Below are 11,959 nucleotides of genomic sequence, written 5' to 3' on the forward strand. Positions count from 1 at the left end.
AAATAAAGGGTTTATATAGACTTACATACACGTACAAACACGTACATAAACATAGAGAGAGAGAGACAGAGAGAGAGAGAGAGAGAGAGAGAGAGCTCCCGTTATCTTGTGCTTGTTTGACACTTATGGTTTATCATAAAGGAAGCTATTTAGGGCAAGCAACATAGTGAAGAAGTGGAAACGAAGCCATAGATTTCGATTTGTCTTCACCGTTATTGTGTGTGCGTGTTTATAAGTGTACATATATATATATATATATTTATCTCCTTCTAAAAGTATATATATATTATAACATGTTCCACTTCCTTCAATCATTAGACTGCGTCTATGCTGGGGCACCGCCTTGAACCAAATCAACGCCAATATTTACATTTTTTTTAAAAACCTGGTACTTATTTTATCGGTCTCTGGGCAAGACTTCCGCCCTCCACTATCTCTCTGTCTATCTGTTTATCTTACTGTCTCTCTCTCTCTCTCTATATATATATATATATATATATATATATATCTGTTTGTCTGACTGTCTATCTACCACACAGCCACTCCTATATATGGTGGTTGGCGTTAGGAAGGGCATCCAGCTGTAGAAACTCTGCCAAATCAGATTGGAGCCTGGTGTAGCCATCTGGTTTCACCAGTCCTCAGTCAAATCGTCCAACCCATGCTAGCATGGAAAACGGACTTAAACGATGATGATGATATATCATTTTTCTCTGTCTCCTTTCCAGACTTGTTTCTTCGCGTTCGCCACCACAACCTCATTCAGGCTTAGCAGCCCTTCCTGTCTCTTTTCACTGTCCTGTTTTTGCCAGAAATCTTAACCCTCCGCAAGATCGCAAATTTTTATTTTAATTTGCTTTGCGGGAGCAACTGTTTTATTGAAGGCGTAGTATTGTCGCGAACTGCTTGAAATACAGACTAGAAAAACAGCCGACAACTGATGAAGGGTCGTTCGTTGTGTTGCTTGTTTTGTTTTCCATTTGATTCTTTCATTGCTTGCAAAAAAAAACCCTTATTCCTTGTCCTCGTACTTCGTATTTTTTGTTGTTTATGTTTTGTGACATCCTGTGCTTACATATATGCATATGTATATACATATACATGAAAGTATGTACATATACATATGTACCGTTTCGTTTTCCTGTCTTGTTTTCCGTCCGCCACTACCCTCCACGAAAATGATTTAATTTGTGTTCGTGGGAAGAACCATTTCAACGATGCGTACTGCCTTAATTCTTCGAAACGCCGGTGTTTTAATGGTGGCAGCTGATGAAGGAGATGTTTCTATGTGGCTTGCTTGTTTGTTGTACCTTGTTTATCTTTTTGTCCATGTTCTCTTGCCACGTCATGTACCCAGTTATGTATCTATATGTACATGTAGATGAAGGTATGTACATACATGTACATGTATATGAATATACTCATATATTGTTTATATATATATATATATATATATATATATATAAATTCAAAAAAGGATAAAACTCTTTTACAAGAATTTTATCAAGAAGCCAGTGTGTAAAAAAAATTCATTAGGGAAATTTCTATTCCCAAGAATATAATTATTTGTTTATAACAACCCGGTAGTATTTCCTGCTTCTTTGATGAAGATATATACAGATAAACTTCATTCCCTTTATTCTGTCGGATACGTAGTGTGTTCGTTTTTGGTGAGGTGAGAATTCTGTTTATTTATATATATTTTTGGGACAATATTGTGCTGATGAACGAAGTCTAGACTCATTCTAGTAATCGCGAAATCGGTCGATACGCAATTAAGTCTATTTTAAAAGAAAGTTGGTCATCTTCTGTTGGTTGTTTTTTCCTTGCATAGGTACTAAATGTGGTTATTTTGAGAAGTCTACTGTGTGGCGTTATTATTTTTTTCTATAATAATGCCCTTTATATAAATATATATATATAATTTAAATTAAGCAGAAAATGGAGAAATCTTGATCAACAACAATTGGCTAACATCGGTTATTATTTTTTAATACAAAACTTTATGCTATCCAACAGCCGTTTCTACTTCCAATGTTCTACAGTGTTGCCATTGAAAATTCTGAGAATAATATTTGTCATATTTTGTAATAAATGGAGCTTCAATAGAGTGAAGAGAAATACATAAGGAAAAGAATAGAGGAAGAACCTCGAGAAGGAAAATGAAGGTTTAATATATTTAATTCATAACATTTTGCAGTGTAACGCTTCAGGACGTTAAGTAAATGACTAAACTGGAAATATTAATTGGTGGGTTAATCTATCTTTAGGGGTAACAGAGTGTATGAATAATAAAAAAAGTAAAATAAATAATTTACCATAACGGTATAAGCCAATAGGTCTAAAAAAAAAAGAGGGAGTGATAGTGCCATAACGTTTAGAAGTAATCAGAGTTTTCAAAGGCAATACCATAGGACATTGGAAGCAGAAACAGCTGTTAGATAGGATAAAGTTTTGTATTAAAAAAGTAATAATCGATGTTAGTTAATTGTTATTGATTAAGATTTCTCCAGCGACGGAGAAATAGAGAAAGAATGAAAGAGAGAGAGAGAGAGAGAAAGATAGAGAAAGAAAGAATGAGAGAGAGAGAGAAACTTAAGGAATGATTTATGGAGTGAAATAGAAAGTGTGTCAGAGATTGATAGATCGAAAGAGGGGAAAAAGAGAGGTAGAGGGAGAGAACAAGCATTGACGAAAGAGAGGAAGGAGAAGAGAATGAGAGGAAGAAGCAAGGAAGGAATGATATATAAAGAGAAAAAGAGTGACAGATAGAGAGGGACAACGATAGAGAGTAAAAGAAAGACAAAGAGAAAGACAGAATGAGAGAGAAAGGGAGAGTGACTTGTACTGTGACTTATGAGGTGAAATAGAAAGTCTGTCAGATATAGATAAATGAAGAGAGATAGAGAGGGGGAGAGAGAGAGCAAGCATTGACGGAAGAGAGGAAGAAACAAGTAAGGAATGACATATAATGAGAAAGATAGAGTGAGTGACAGATAGAGAGACAACTAGAGATAGAGAGAGAGAGTGAGAGAGAGAGAGAGAGATAAAGACAGAGTGATAAAGATAGAAAGATAGATAGAGAGAGAGAGAGAGAGAGAGAGAGAGAGAGAGAGAAAGAGAGAGTGATAAAAATAGAAAGATAGAGAGAGAGAGAGAAAGACAGAGTGATAAAAATGGAAAGATAGATAGAGAGAGAGAGAGAGAAAAAGATAGAGAGAGAGAGAGAGAGAGAGAGAGAGAAAGACAGAGTGATAAAAATAGAAAGATAGAGAGAGGGAGAGAGAAAGAGAGAGAAAGATAAAGACAGAGTGATAAAGATAGAAAGATAGGTAGATAGAGAGAGACAGAGTGATAAAGATAGAAAGATAGGTAGATAGAGAGAGAGAGAGTGATAAAGATAGAAAGATAGAGAGAGAGAGAGAGAAAGACAGAGTGATAAAAATAGAAAGATAGATAGAGAGAGAGAGAGAGAAAGAGAGAAAGACAGAGTGATAAAAATAGAAAGATAGATAGATAGAGAGAAAGAGAGAGAGAGAGAGAGAGACAGAGTGATAAAGATAGATAGAGAGAGAGAGAGATAAAGATAGAGAGAGAGAGATAGACAGAGTGATAAAGATAGATAGATAGATAGATAGACAGAGTGATAAAGATAGATAGATAGATAGATAGACAGAGTGATAAAGATAGATAGATAGATAGATAGACAGAGTGATAAAGATAGATAGATAGATAGATAGACAGAGTGATAAAGATAGATAGATAGATAGATAGACAGAGTGATAAAGATAGATAGATAGATAGATAGACAGAGTGATAAAGATAGATAGATAGATAGATAGACAGAGTGATAAAGATAGATAGAGAGAGAGAGAGAGAGAGAGAGAGAGAGAGAGAGAGAGAGAGAGAGAGAGAGAGAGAGAGAGAGAGTGATAAAGATAAAAAATAGATAGAGAGAAAGAGAGAGTGATAAAGATTAAAAAATAGATAGAAAGAGAGAGAGACACAGAGAGAGAAAGAGTGATAAAGATAGAGAGAGAGAGAGAGAGAGAGAGAGAATGGAGGCAGTCGATAAGCATAGAGAAAAAGTAATAAAATGTAAATGTAGCAATATCCATTTTAGGTAAGTATTGATCTTCAATTGATGGCATAAAATTGATTTTTTTGAGACAATACAATGCCTTGTGTGACCGACATAAATATAACAATGCATCATCTTAACAATAATAAATTTGAACAAGGTTCTAACTGACATTTTAATTAATTAATTAATACAAAATGTAAGCGCTGGAAACAAACTTCTTGGACAATTTGACTTCATTCACTTGAATTGTGGTCAAGCTTGGCCATTCCTCATCGGGTCTTTGTCAAATGAAGTGTGATATTTCTTTTCTCTGAAATTTGGACATTTATTGATTTGGTTTGGGTTGTTTTTTTTTTTTTGTTTTTTTTTTCCGATTTTTTTTTTTCTTTTTTGCCATGTTGCTAAGATGCCATGTTGCTAAGATGCCAATGGCCTAGCTTCAGTTGTCAAGTGATGTGTGGCCAACACAGAAACAGAAAAACAGACATGCGTGTGCGCAAACACACGCGCCTGCACACACACACACACGCATGCACATGTGCATGTGCACGCACAAACACACACACACGTGCGCGTACTCATGCACGCATGCATACACACATGCATGCATGCATGCACCCACACACATACATGCACATGCACACATGCTTACATAGTCTTGACTTAATTATACCATGAAGGGAAACCATTGGGCCAGCGGATTTCCAGGATACAACCCCGCTTCCCCAGATCATCACAGATCCTCCTCCATGTTTAACAGTTGGAAGAAGGCTTCTTTGCACAGTCTCCACATGTATACTCCGCTGGTGGCTGGAAATAAAGTAAAGGACAACTCGTCTGACAAAATAACATTCTTCCAATGCTCTTGGGATTAATTCTGTCAATTTTTACTCCACTCTAAATGCTTTGCAATGTTTGCTTTTGAAAGTAGTGGTCATTCTGAATGCAGCTCCCGGCAAATAGTTTTTTTGGAAACTGGGTTCTCGAGGTGGTCATTAAGCTCTGCAGTAATTTTGGGAGCTGTACTTTTGTGATCCTTTCTAACAATATATATATATATATATATATATATATATATATATATATATGTATATATATGTGTGTGTGTGTGTATGTATATATATATATATATATATATATACTCTTTTACTCTTTTACTTGTTTCAGTCATTTGACTGCGGCCATGCTGGAGCACTGCCTTTAGTCAAGTAAATCGACCCCGGGACTTATTCTTTGGAAGCCTGGTACTTATTCTATCGTTCTCTGTTGCTGAACCGCTAAGTTACAGGGACATAAACACACCAGCATTGGTTGTCAAGCAATGCTAGGGGGACAAACACAGACACACACACATATATATATACATATATATACGACAGGCTTCTTTCAGTTTCCGTCTACCAAATCCACTCACAAGGCTTTGGTCGGCCCAAGGCTATAGTAGAAGACACTTGCCCAAGATGCCACACAGTGGGACTGAACCTGGAACCATGTGGTTGGTAAGCAAGCTACTTAACACACAGCCACTCCTGCGCCTATATATATATATATATATATATATATATTTTATTATATGTATTTATTTTCTCTAAGCTAATAATTAACTCGGACAAAATAGATTGGTTAATAGATACCAGGGTAGCAAAGATCACAAAATAACTGTCGTGTAACTCCTGTTATAGATCTAAAAGGCATTTTCGAATTTCATTATTTTCTTTAATCCAGGCAATGCTGGATATTTCTGCTAGTTACAAATACAATTGACAGGAATATAACAACAGTTGTCTTTCAACTTTGGACGAATCAAATTGAGTTGGTATGTATAAAGTGAAAGCTTTAAGGCAGGGACATAGAGGGACATAAGAGGTGTTAGCTGCCTGTCTGTCTGTCTGTCTGTCTGTATGTATGTATGTATATATGTATGTATAAAATGTCCACACAGCAGTCAAGCAAGAAGTGTATTTTCAGAGATTCGTTGTGTGAACAAGGTGTCTTTGAAAAAATGGCTATGTCTCTTTTTCTACATTGTTCGATAAAATGTAGGTTAATTTCTGTTGGTATTTAACATGTTTACATCCAGTTGAAAAACACATTATATAATGATTCTATTATACATATTATATATGAGACGACGGACAAATATTGTGAGCCACCTGAATCAAAACCCTTAACCCTTTCTGATACCAACCCGGCTGAAACCACCTCTGGCTCTGTAGTACAAATGTCTTGTTTTCATAAGTTTTGAATTAAAATCTTCCTCCAAACCTTAGTCACAATTTATGTTCCTAACATTAGCTTAATGATAACGAAGTTGTTTTACTAAATTCTTTGTTATATTTAAAATTAATTGAAAGAAACACAGAGCATCTCAAAAGAAATATGGTAAGAAAAGGGTTAAGAAGAAAAATAACCAGCAGAAGACATGAGAGAAGGAGACCTCAATGTGGTCTGTCTATATGCTAGAAATAATAGCCTCAATTTCGTTCAATCCACACCCTTCCAACTGCTTCTAATGTCCATCTGCCCAAATGTAGAGGTGTATTTAACCCTTTCGATACCAGCCTGGCTGAAACCACCCTAGCTCTTTAGTATGAATGTCTTAGTCACAATTTATGTTCCTAACATTAGCTTAATGATAATGAAGTTATTTTACTAAATTCTTTGTTATATTTAAAATTAATTGAAAGAAACACAGAACATCTCAACAGAAATAGGGTAACAAAAGGGTTAAAATTAGTGAAAAGTCCCACCTGGAGAGAGCATTGTTGGAGACTGAGAAAAGTCTGCATCAGTCTCATGAAAAAGGGAGAGCTAATAAGGAAGTGTGGGCTATAGAAAATATCAAGTTGGACCCGAAAGCTTTCTTTAACTTTTTCAAAGGAACAGCCTCAGTATGCTATAAGACAGTGCCCCTCTTCCAAAAGGATGGCTCTTTCACAGGAAACTCAATGAGGATAAATGAAATACTGAATGAACAGTTCCAAAGTGTGTTTGCTACACCTCTGGGACACAGGCAAGTGAACAAACCGGCAGAATTCTTTGCCACCTCACCTGTAATTAAAGAGGTGAGAAACGTTGCCAGATCAGATTGGAGCCTGGTGCAGCCTACTGGCTCGCCAGTCCTCAGTCAAACCGTCCAACCCATGCCAGCATGGAAAGCAGACGTCAAACAATGATGATGATGATGATGATGATGATGATTAATAATGATGATGATATATGTGATCCAGCGATCGAAGTGTAGGAAGAAAGTTAGCCTCAAGCAATCCATAGTAAATATAAAAAGAAACAGCTTTGAGGAACAATGGTGGTTTATTGAGACGGAAGGTCTATGTTTCTTTCTTTTAGTGTGTGTGTGTGTGTGAGAGAGAAAGGGAGAAAGGGAGGAAAAGAGAGGGAGAGAGAGAGAGAGAGGGGGAGAGAGAGAGAGAGAATGGAGGGTGTCGAAGAGAAAGGTCAAGTTTGGCAGTCAGGTAAAATACACCTGAAAATGAATAGATTTCTCAGAAATTAATACAATATGTGTGGGTGTGTGTATGCATGTGTATGTGTGTGTGTGGGGGGGGGGGGGGTCTGGGGGTAAATTTCTTGGAAATTGATGAGAAAGAAATAAAACTTGAATAGAAAAGTAATGAATAGAAAAGTAATGAATAGAAAAGTAATGAATAGAAAAACTCGCCTGTCCTTTAACTTTTCAGGTTCACTTCTAAGAAATATAAGATTTACTGAGAAAGCCTTGTGAATAATACAAACTGTAGTACATACAACAGATGCATACATACACAAATACACACTTACACACACGCATATATATATATATATATATATATATATGGGAGAATATACAAAAAATAACAACAGACGAGGACAGGTGGTGTAAATAACAAAAGTATATATTAGTATGACGCTCGGGAATACGGAAAGTATTTGACGTTTCGAGCTACGCTCTTCAACAGAAAGAATACGGAGACAAGGAGAAAAACACGGAGAAAAAAAATTGAATAGTGTTCAGTCAACAGTCAATCATAATAATGGCCGATCATAACAATGGCTGACCGGAAGTTAGAAATTCTTATTTCAGGAGAGCTAAGAAAGGGGCAGATAACAAACGGTGATCGGGAACGAGGGGCTGTGTGTGGGAGGTAGACTGCTGGTGATCTTGACGTATGTAGTGTGAAAATGGGGGAAGGGAGAAAGGGAGAAAGTAGTTGGTCAGTTGTAGTGTGTGCATATATATATATATATATATATAGATATATAGATAGATAGATAGATAGATAGGTAGATAGATAAATAGATAGATAGATAGGTAGATAGATAAATAGATAGATAGATAGGTAGATAGATAAATAGATAGATAGATAGATAGATAGATAGATAGATAGGTAGATAGATAGATAGATAGGTAGATAGATAAATAGATAGATAGATAGATAGATAGTCGCAGGAGTCGCTGTGTGGTAAGTAGCTTGCTTACCAACCACATGGTTCTGGGTTCAGTCCCACCGCGTGGCACCTTGTGCAAGTGTCTTCTACTATAGCCTCGGGCCGACTAAAGCCTTGTGAATAGATTTGGTAGACGGAAACTGAAAGAAGCCCGTCGTATATATGTATATATATATATATATGTATGTGTGTGTATGTGTTTGTGTGTCTGTGTTTGTCCCCCCAACATTGCTTGACAACCGATGCTGGTGTGTTTACGTCCCCGTAACTTAGCGGTTCGGCAAAAAGAGACCAATAGAATAAGTACTTGGCTTACAAAGAATAAGTCCTGGGGTCGATTTGTTCGACTAAAGGTGGTGCTCCAGCATGGCCGCAGTCAAATCACTGAAACAAGTAACAGAGTAAAAGAGTATATATATACACGAAGGAGTGCTGAAAAGTTCCTGGCTTTAAGGGTATTGTGAAAGGCCTGGTTGGAGGCCCAACCGTCCAACTGCTGGAGCGCTGCAGTAAGTGTGTGAATCTGAGAGGGGAATATGTTGAATAAAATCATAACTGATTCCACTGAATTTTCTTTTATCCAAAGCCTGGTTTTTTTAGCACCCACCCTCATATATAAACACACACATATATGTGTGTGTATGTGTAAATATATATATATATATATATATATATATATATATATATATATATATATATATGTCATCATCATCATCATCGTTTAACGTCCGTTTTCCATGCTGGCATGGGTTGGACGCTTCGACTGGGATCTGGCAAGCCAGAAGGCTGCACCAGGCTCCAGTCTGATCTGGCAATGTTTTTTACAGCTTCATGCCCTTCCTAACGCCAACCACTCTGAAACCTGGCTTCACCAACTTGATTTCACAAACTTGGACTTGTAACTCTGGACTCACAAATTTTGTTTTCACCAAAATTGGCCTCACACAAAACCTGGCCTCACAAATTTGGTTTTTCAAAAAATATGGATTCCGAAAATCTGGATTTCACAAAATCTGGCCTCACAAATTCGGTTTCTGAACCTTGGCTTTCGAACCTTGTACCTAAACATAAATGAATCTAATGTCAAAGCAACCATTTAAACTAAAAGTTCATGACACAAAACGGCTGCCAGACTACATCAATAATTATAGTTAAAATTTTTTAAATAGTCAAACAAAAAATCTAGTTTGCTTTAAATTCACACAAAACTGCTTCATACAAGCATGCTGAGTTACCACTAGACAAAATTTACAGTTAGTTGTCGAACACAAAAACTTGGCAACGTGAAAAATTAATTCATACACCCTTTAGCTACTTTTGCAAATTTTAATGTTTATCTTAACAGATAATAGCTAGCAAAATTACTACACAACTTCCCACAAATGCCGGGTTCAAAATTCACATAGATATTATGATAACATAACTTAAGAGATTTTTGTACTCACCCAGATGTAACACAGAAATTATTTTAAAACTGAGAAGTAAAAAGTTCTGGCGAATTCCTGGAGCATAAAGTAATTCCATAAATGCCTAACACAAAGTACAAAGTGCATAAACTAAACAGGCAATCATAGTTTCCAGAATCCAATTGAACCTTGTCTCACAGGAAAAAAACTGTCACAAAAAACTGGGGTGCAATTATCTCTGCTTATAAAGGTTTGCTAAGGTCCAGCCAATTTGTTAAAGTTTCACAGTTTGGCTATTAACACCTGGCTTCCCCCATTTTGACAATGGACTTCCTCCTGACCTTACAGTGCAGCATGAAAAACTGTGTTTACCTATGTAACTTTAACATTATATGATAAAACGTTTTATAATTTCCTGACCCGATTGAAAAGCAGAAAAAAAAGAAATGCGTGTAATATGCAATACAGGCAGTAAACAAAAATAAAATAGAACAGAGTGGTGCATGTATGTATGTATGCATGTATGTATGTCTATGTATGTATGTATCTATGTATGCTTGTGTGTACATATATATGTATGTGTGTATGTATGTATGTATGTATGTATGCATGCAGTATGTATGTATGCATACAGTATGTATGTATGTATGTATGTATGCATGCATGTATGTATGCGTGTATGTATGTATGTATGTATGTATGTCTATGTATGTATGTATCTATGTATGCTTGTGTGTACATATATATGTATGTGTGTATGTATGTATGTATACATGCATATATGCATGTACGTATGTATAAATGTATGTGTGTATGTATGTATGTATGTATGTATGTATGTACGTGTGGAGCACAATGGCCCAGTGGTTAGGGCAGCAGACTCGCGGTCATAGGATCGCGGTTTCGATTCCCAGACCAGTCGTTGTGAGTGTTTATTGAGCGAAAACACCTAAAGCTCCATGAGGCTCCGGCAGGGGATGGTGGCGAACCCTGCTGTACTCTTTCACCACAACTTTCTCTCACTCTTTCTTCCTGTTTCTGTTGTGCCTGTAACTTCAAAGGGTCAGATAGATAGATAGATAGATAGATAGATAGATAGATAGATGGATAGACAGACAGACAGCTAGATAGATAGGTTTCTTTATTAGCCACACAGGGCTCAACACAGAGGGGACAAAATGCAAATGTAGAGTTTTTCTTTTCAAGGGGGTCGAAAACAAAGCAGAAAAAAAAAAAAAAGTGGGGACAACGATGGAAAAAGAACATCGCAAAACGTTTGGGGTATTTACAAAAAATATGAAATAATACAGAAAATTCCCAATAAATGGGGAGGTTATCCGTGGAAAGAAAAACCTACGGAAAAGACCACGGTAACCTCGGTCCTTAGTGTCACAATTTGTTAAATAAAATTTCTTTTATTTATGCAAGAAACGTAAGTAACTCTCTGTTTACAAAATTTTAAAACGTTTTATAGAATCATGGTCAAGGTGGCTTCGTCATTTATACGTGCCATTCTTGCTACATGTATCCATCTTTTTTCGAAACATTTGCTAGACAACACTTGCCTCTCTACTCTCACCTTCATTTTCAAGTGATACTTGAAAAAGTTGATGAGAGATTGACCAGAGAGGAAAGTGTTTGTCTCTAATCCTTTCAGACGCGTCCACCAGATGCATTCTTTCGCCATAGCCACAAGTACAATAAATACAGCTCTTCCTTCCCGTTTAAAGGAAGGAGGCGTGTCGATATTGACGATAGACTCGGTTGATAAACCGACTCGTCCCACACGTGACAGCAGTCGTTCGACATAAGCCCACAGCTCCGAAATGGTTGGACACTGCACGAGTGCGTGCAGAACGGTTTCGTCGCTCTGACCGCATCTCGGGCAGGTCGGCCCCGCATTTCGCGAGCCGTGTCTATAGAGCTTATCCCGAAAGGGTAGCGCTTCTTGGTAGCACTGCCAGGCCAGGGATCTCTGGAAGTTGTCCATAGGTCCCGGCCCGAAAGTCGTCCTGAACAGGCG

The 11,959-nt window shown here is 37.0% G+C and overlaps 1 protein-coding gene across 1 annotated transcript in view; it reads right to left on the reverse strand.

Moving 5' to 3' along the window:
- Positions 1–10,156, reverse strand: part of LOC106883963 (uncharacterized) — a 36,333-nt gene extending 26,177 nt beyond the window's left edge. Inside the window, exon 1 of the mRNA XM_089344369.1 lies at positions 9,976–10,156. The gene's annotated coding sequence lies outside the window, so the exon portion shown is untranslated. The remainder of the gene's footprint in view (positions 1–9,975) is intronic.
- Between the last annotated feature and the right edge of the window lie 1,803 nt (positions 10,157–11,959).

This window comes from Octopus bimaculoides, chromosome 28 (assembly GCF_046866305.1).
Source record: "Octopus bimaculoides isolate indiv1 chromosome 28, ASM4686630v1, whole genome shotgun sequence".
Taxonomy (NCBI): Eukaryota; Metazoa; Mollusca; class Cephalopoda; order Octopoda; family Octopodidae; genus Octopus; species Octopus bimaculoides.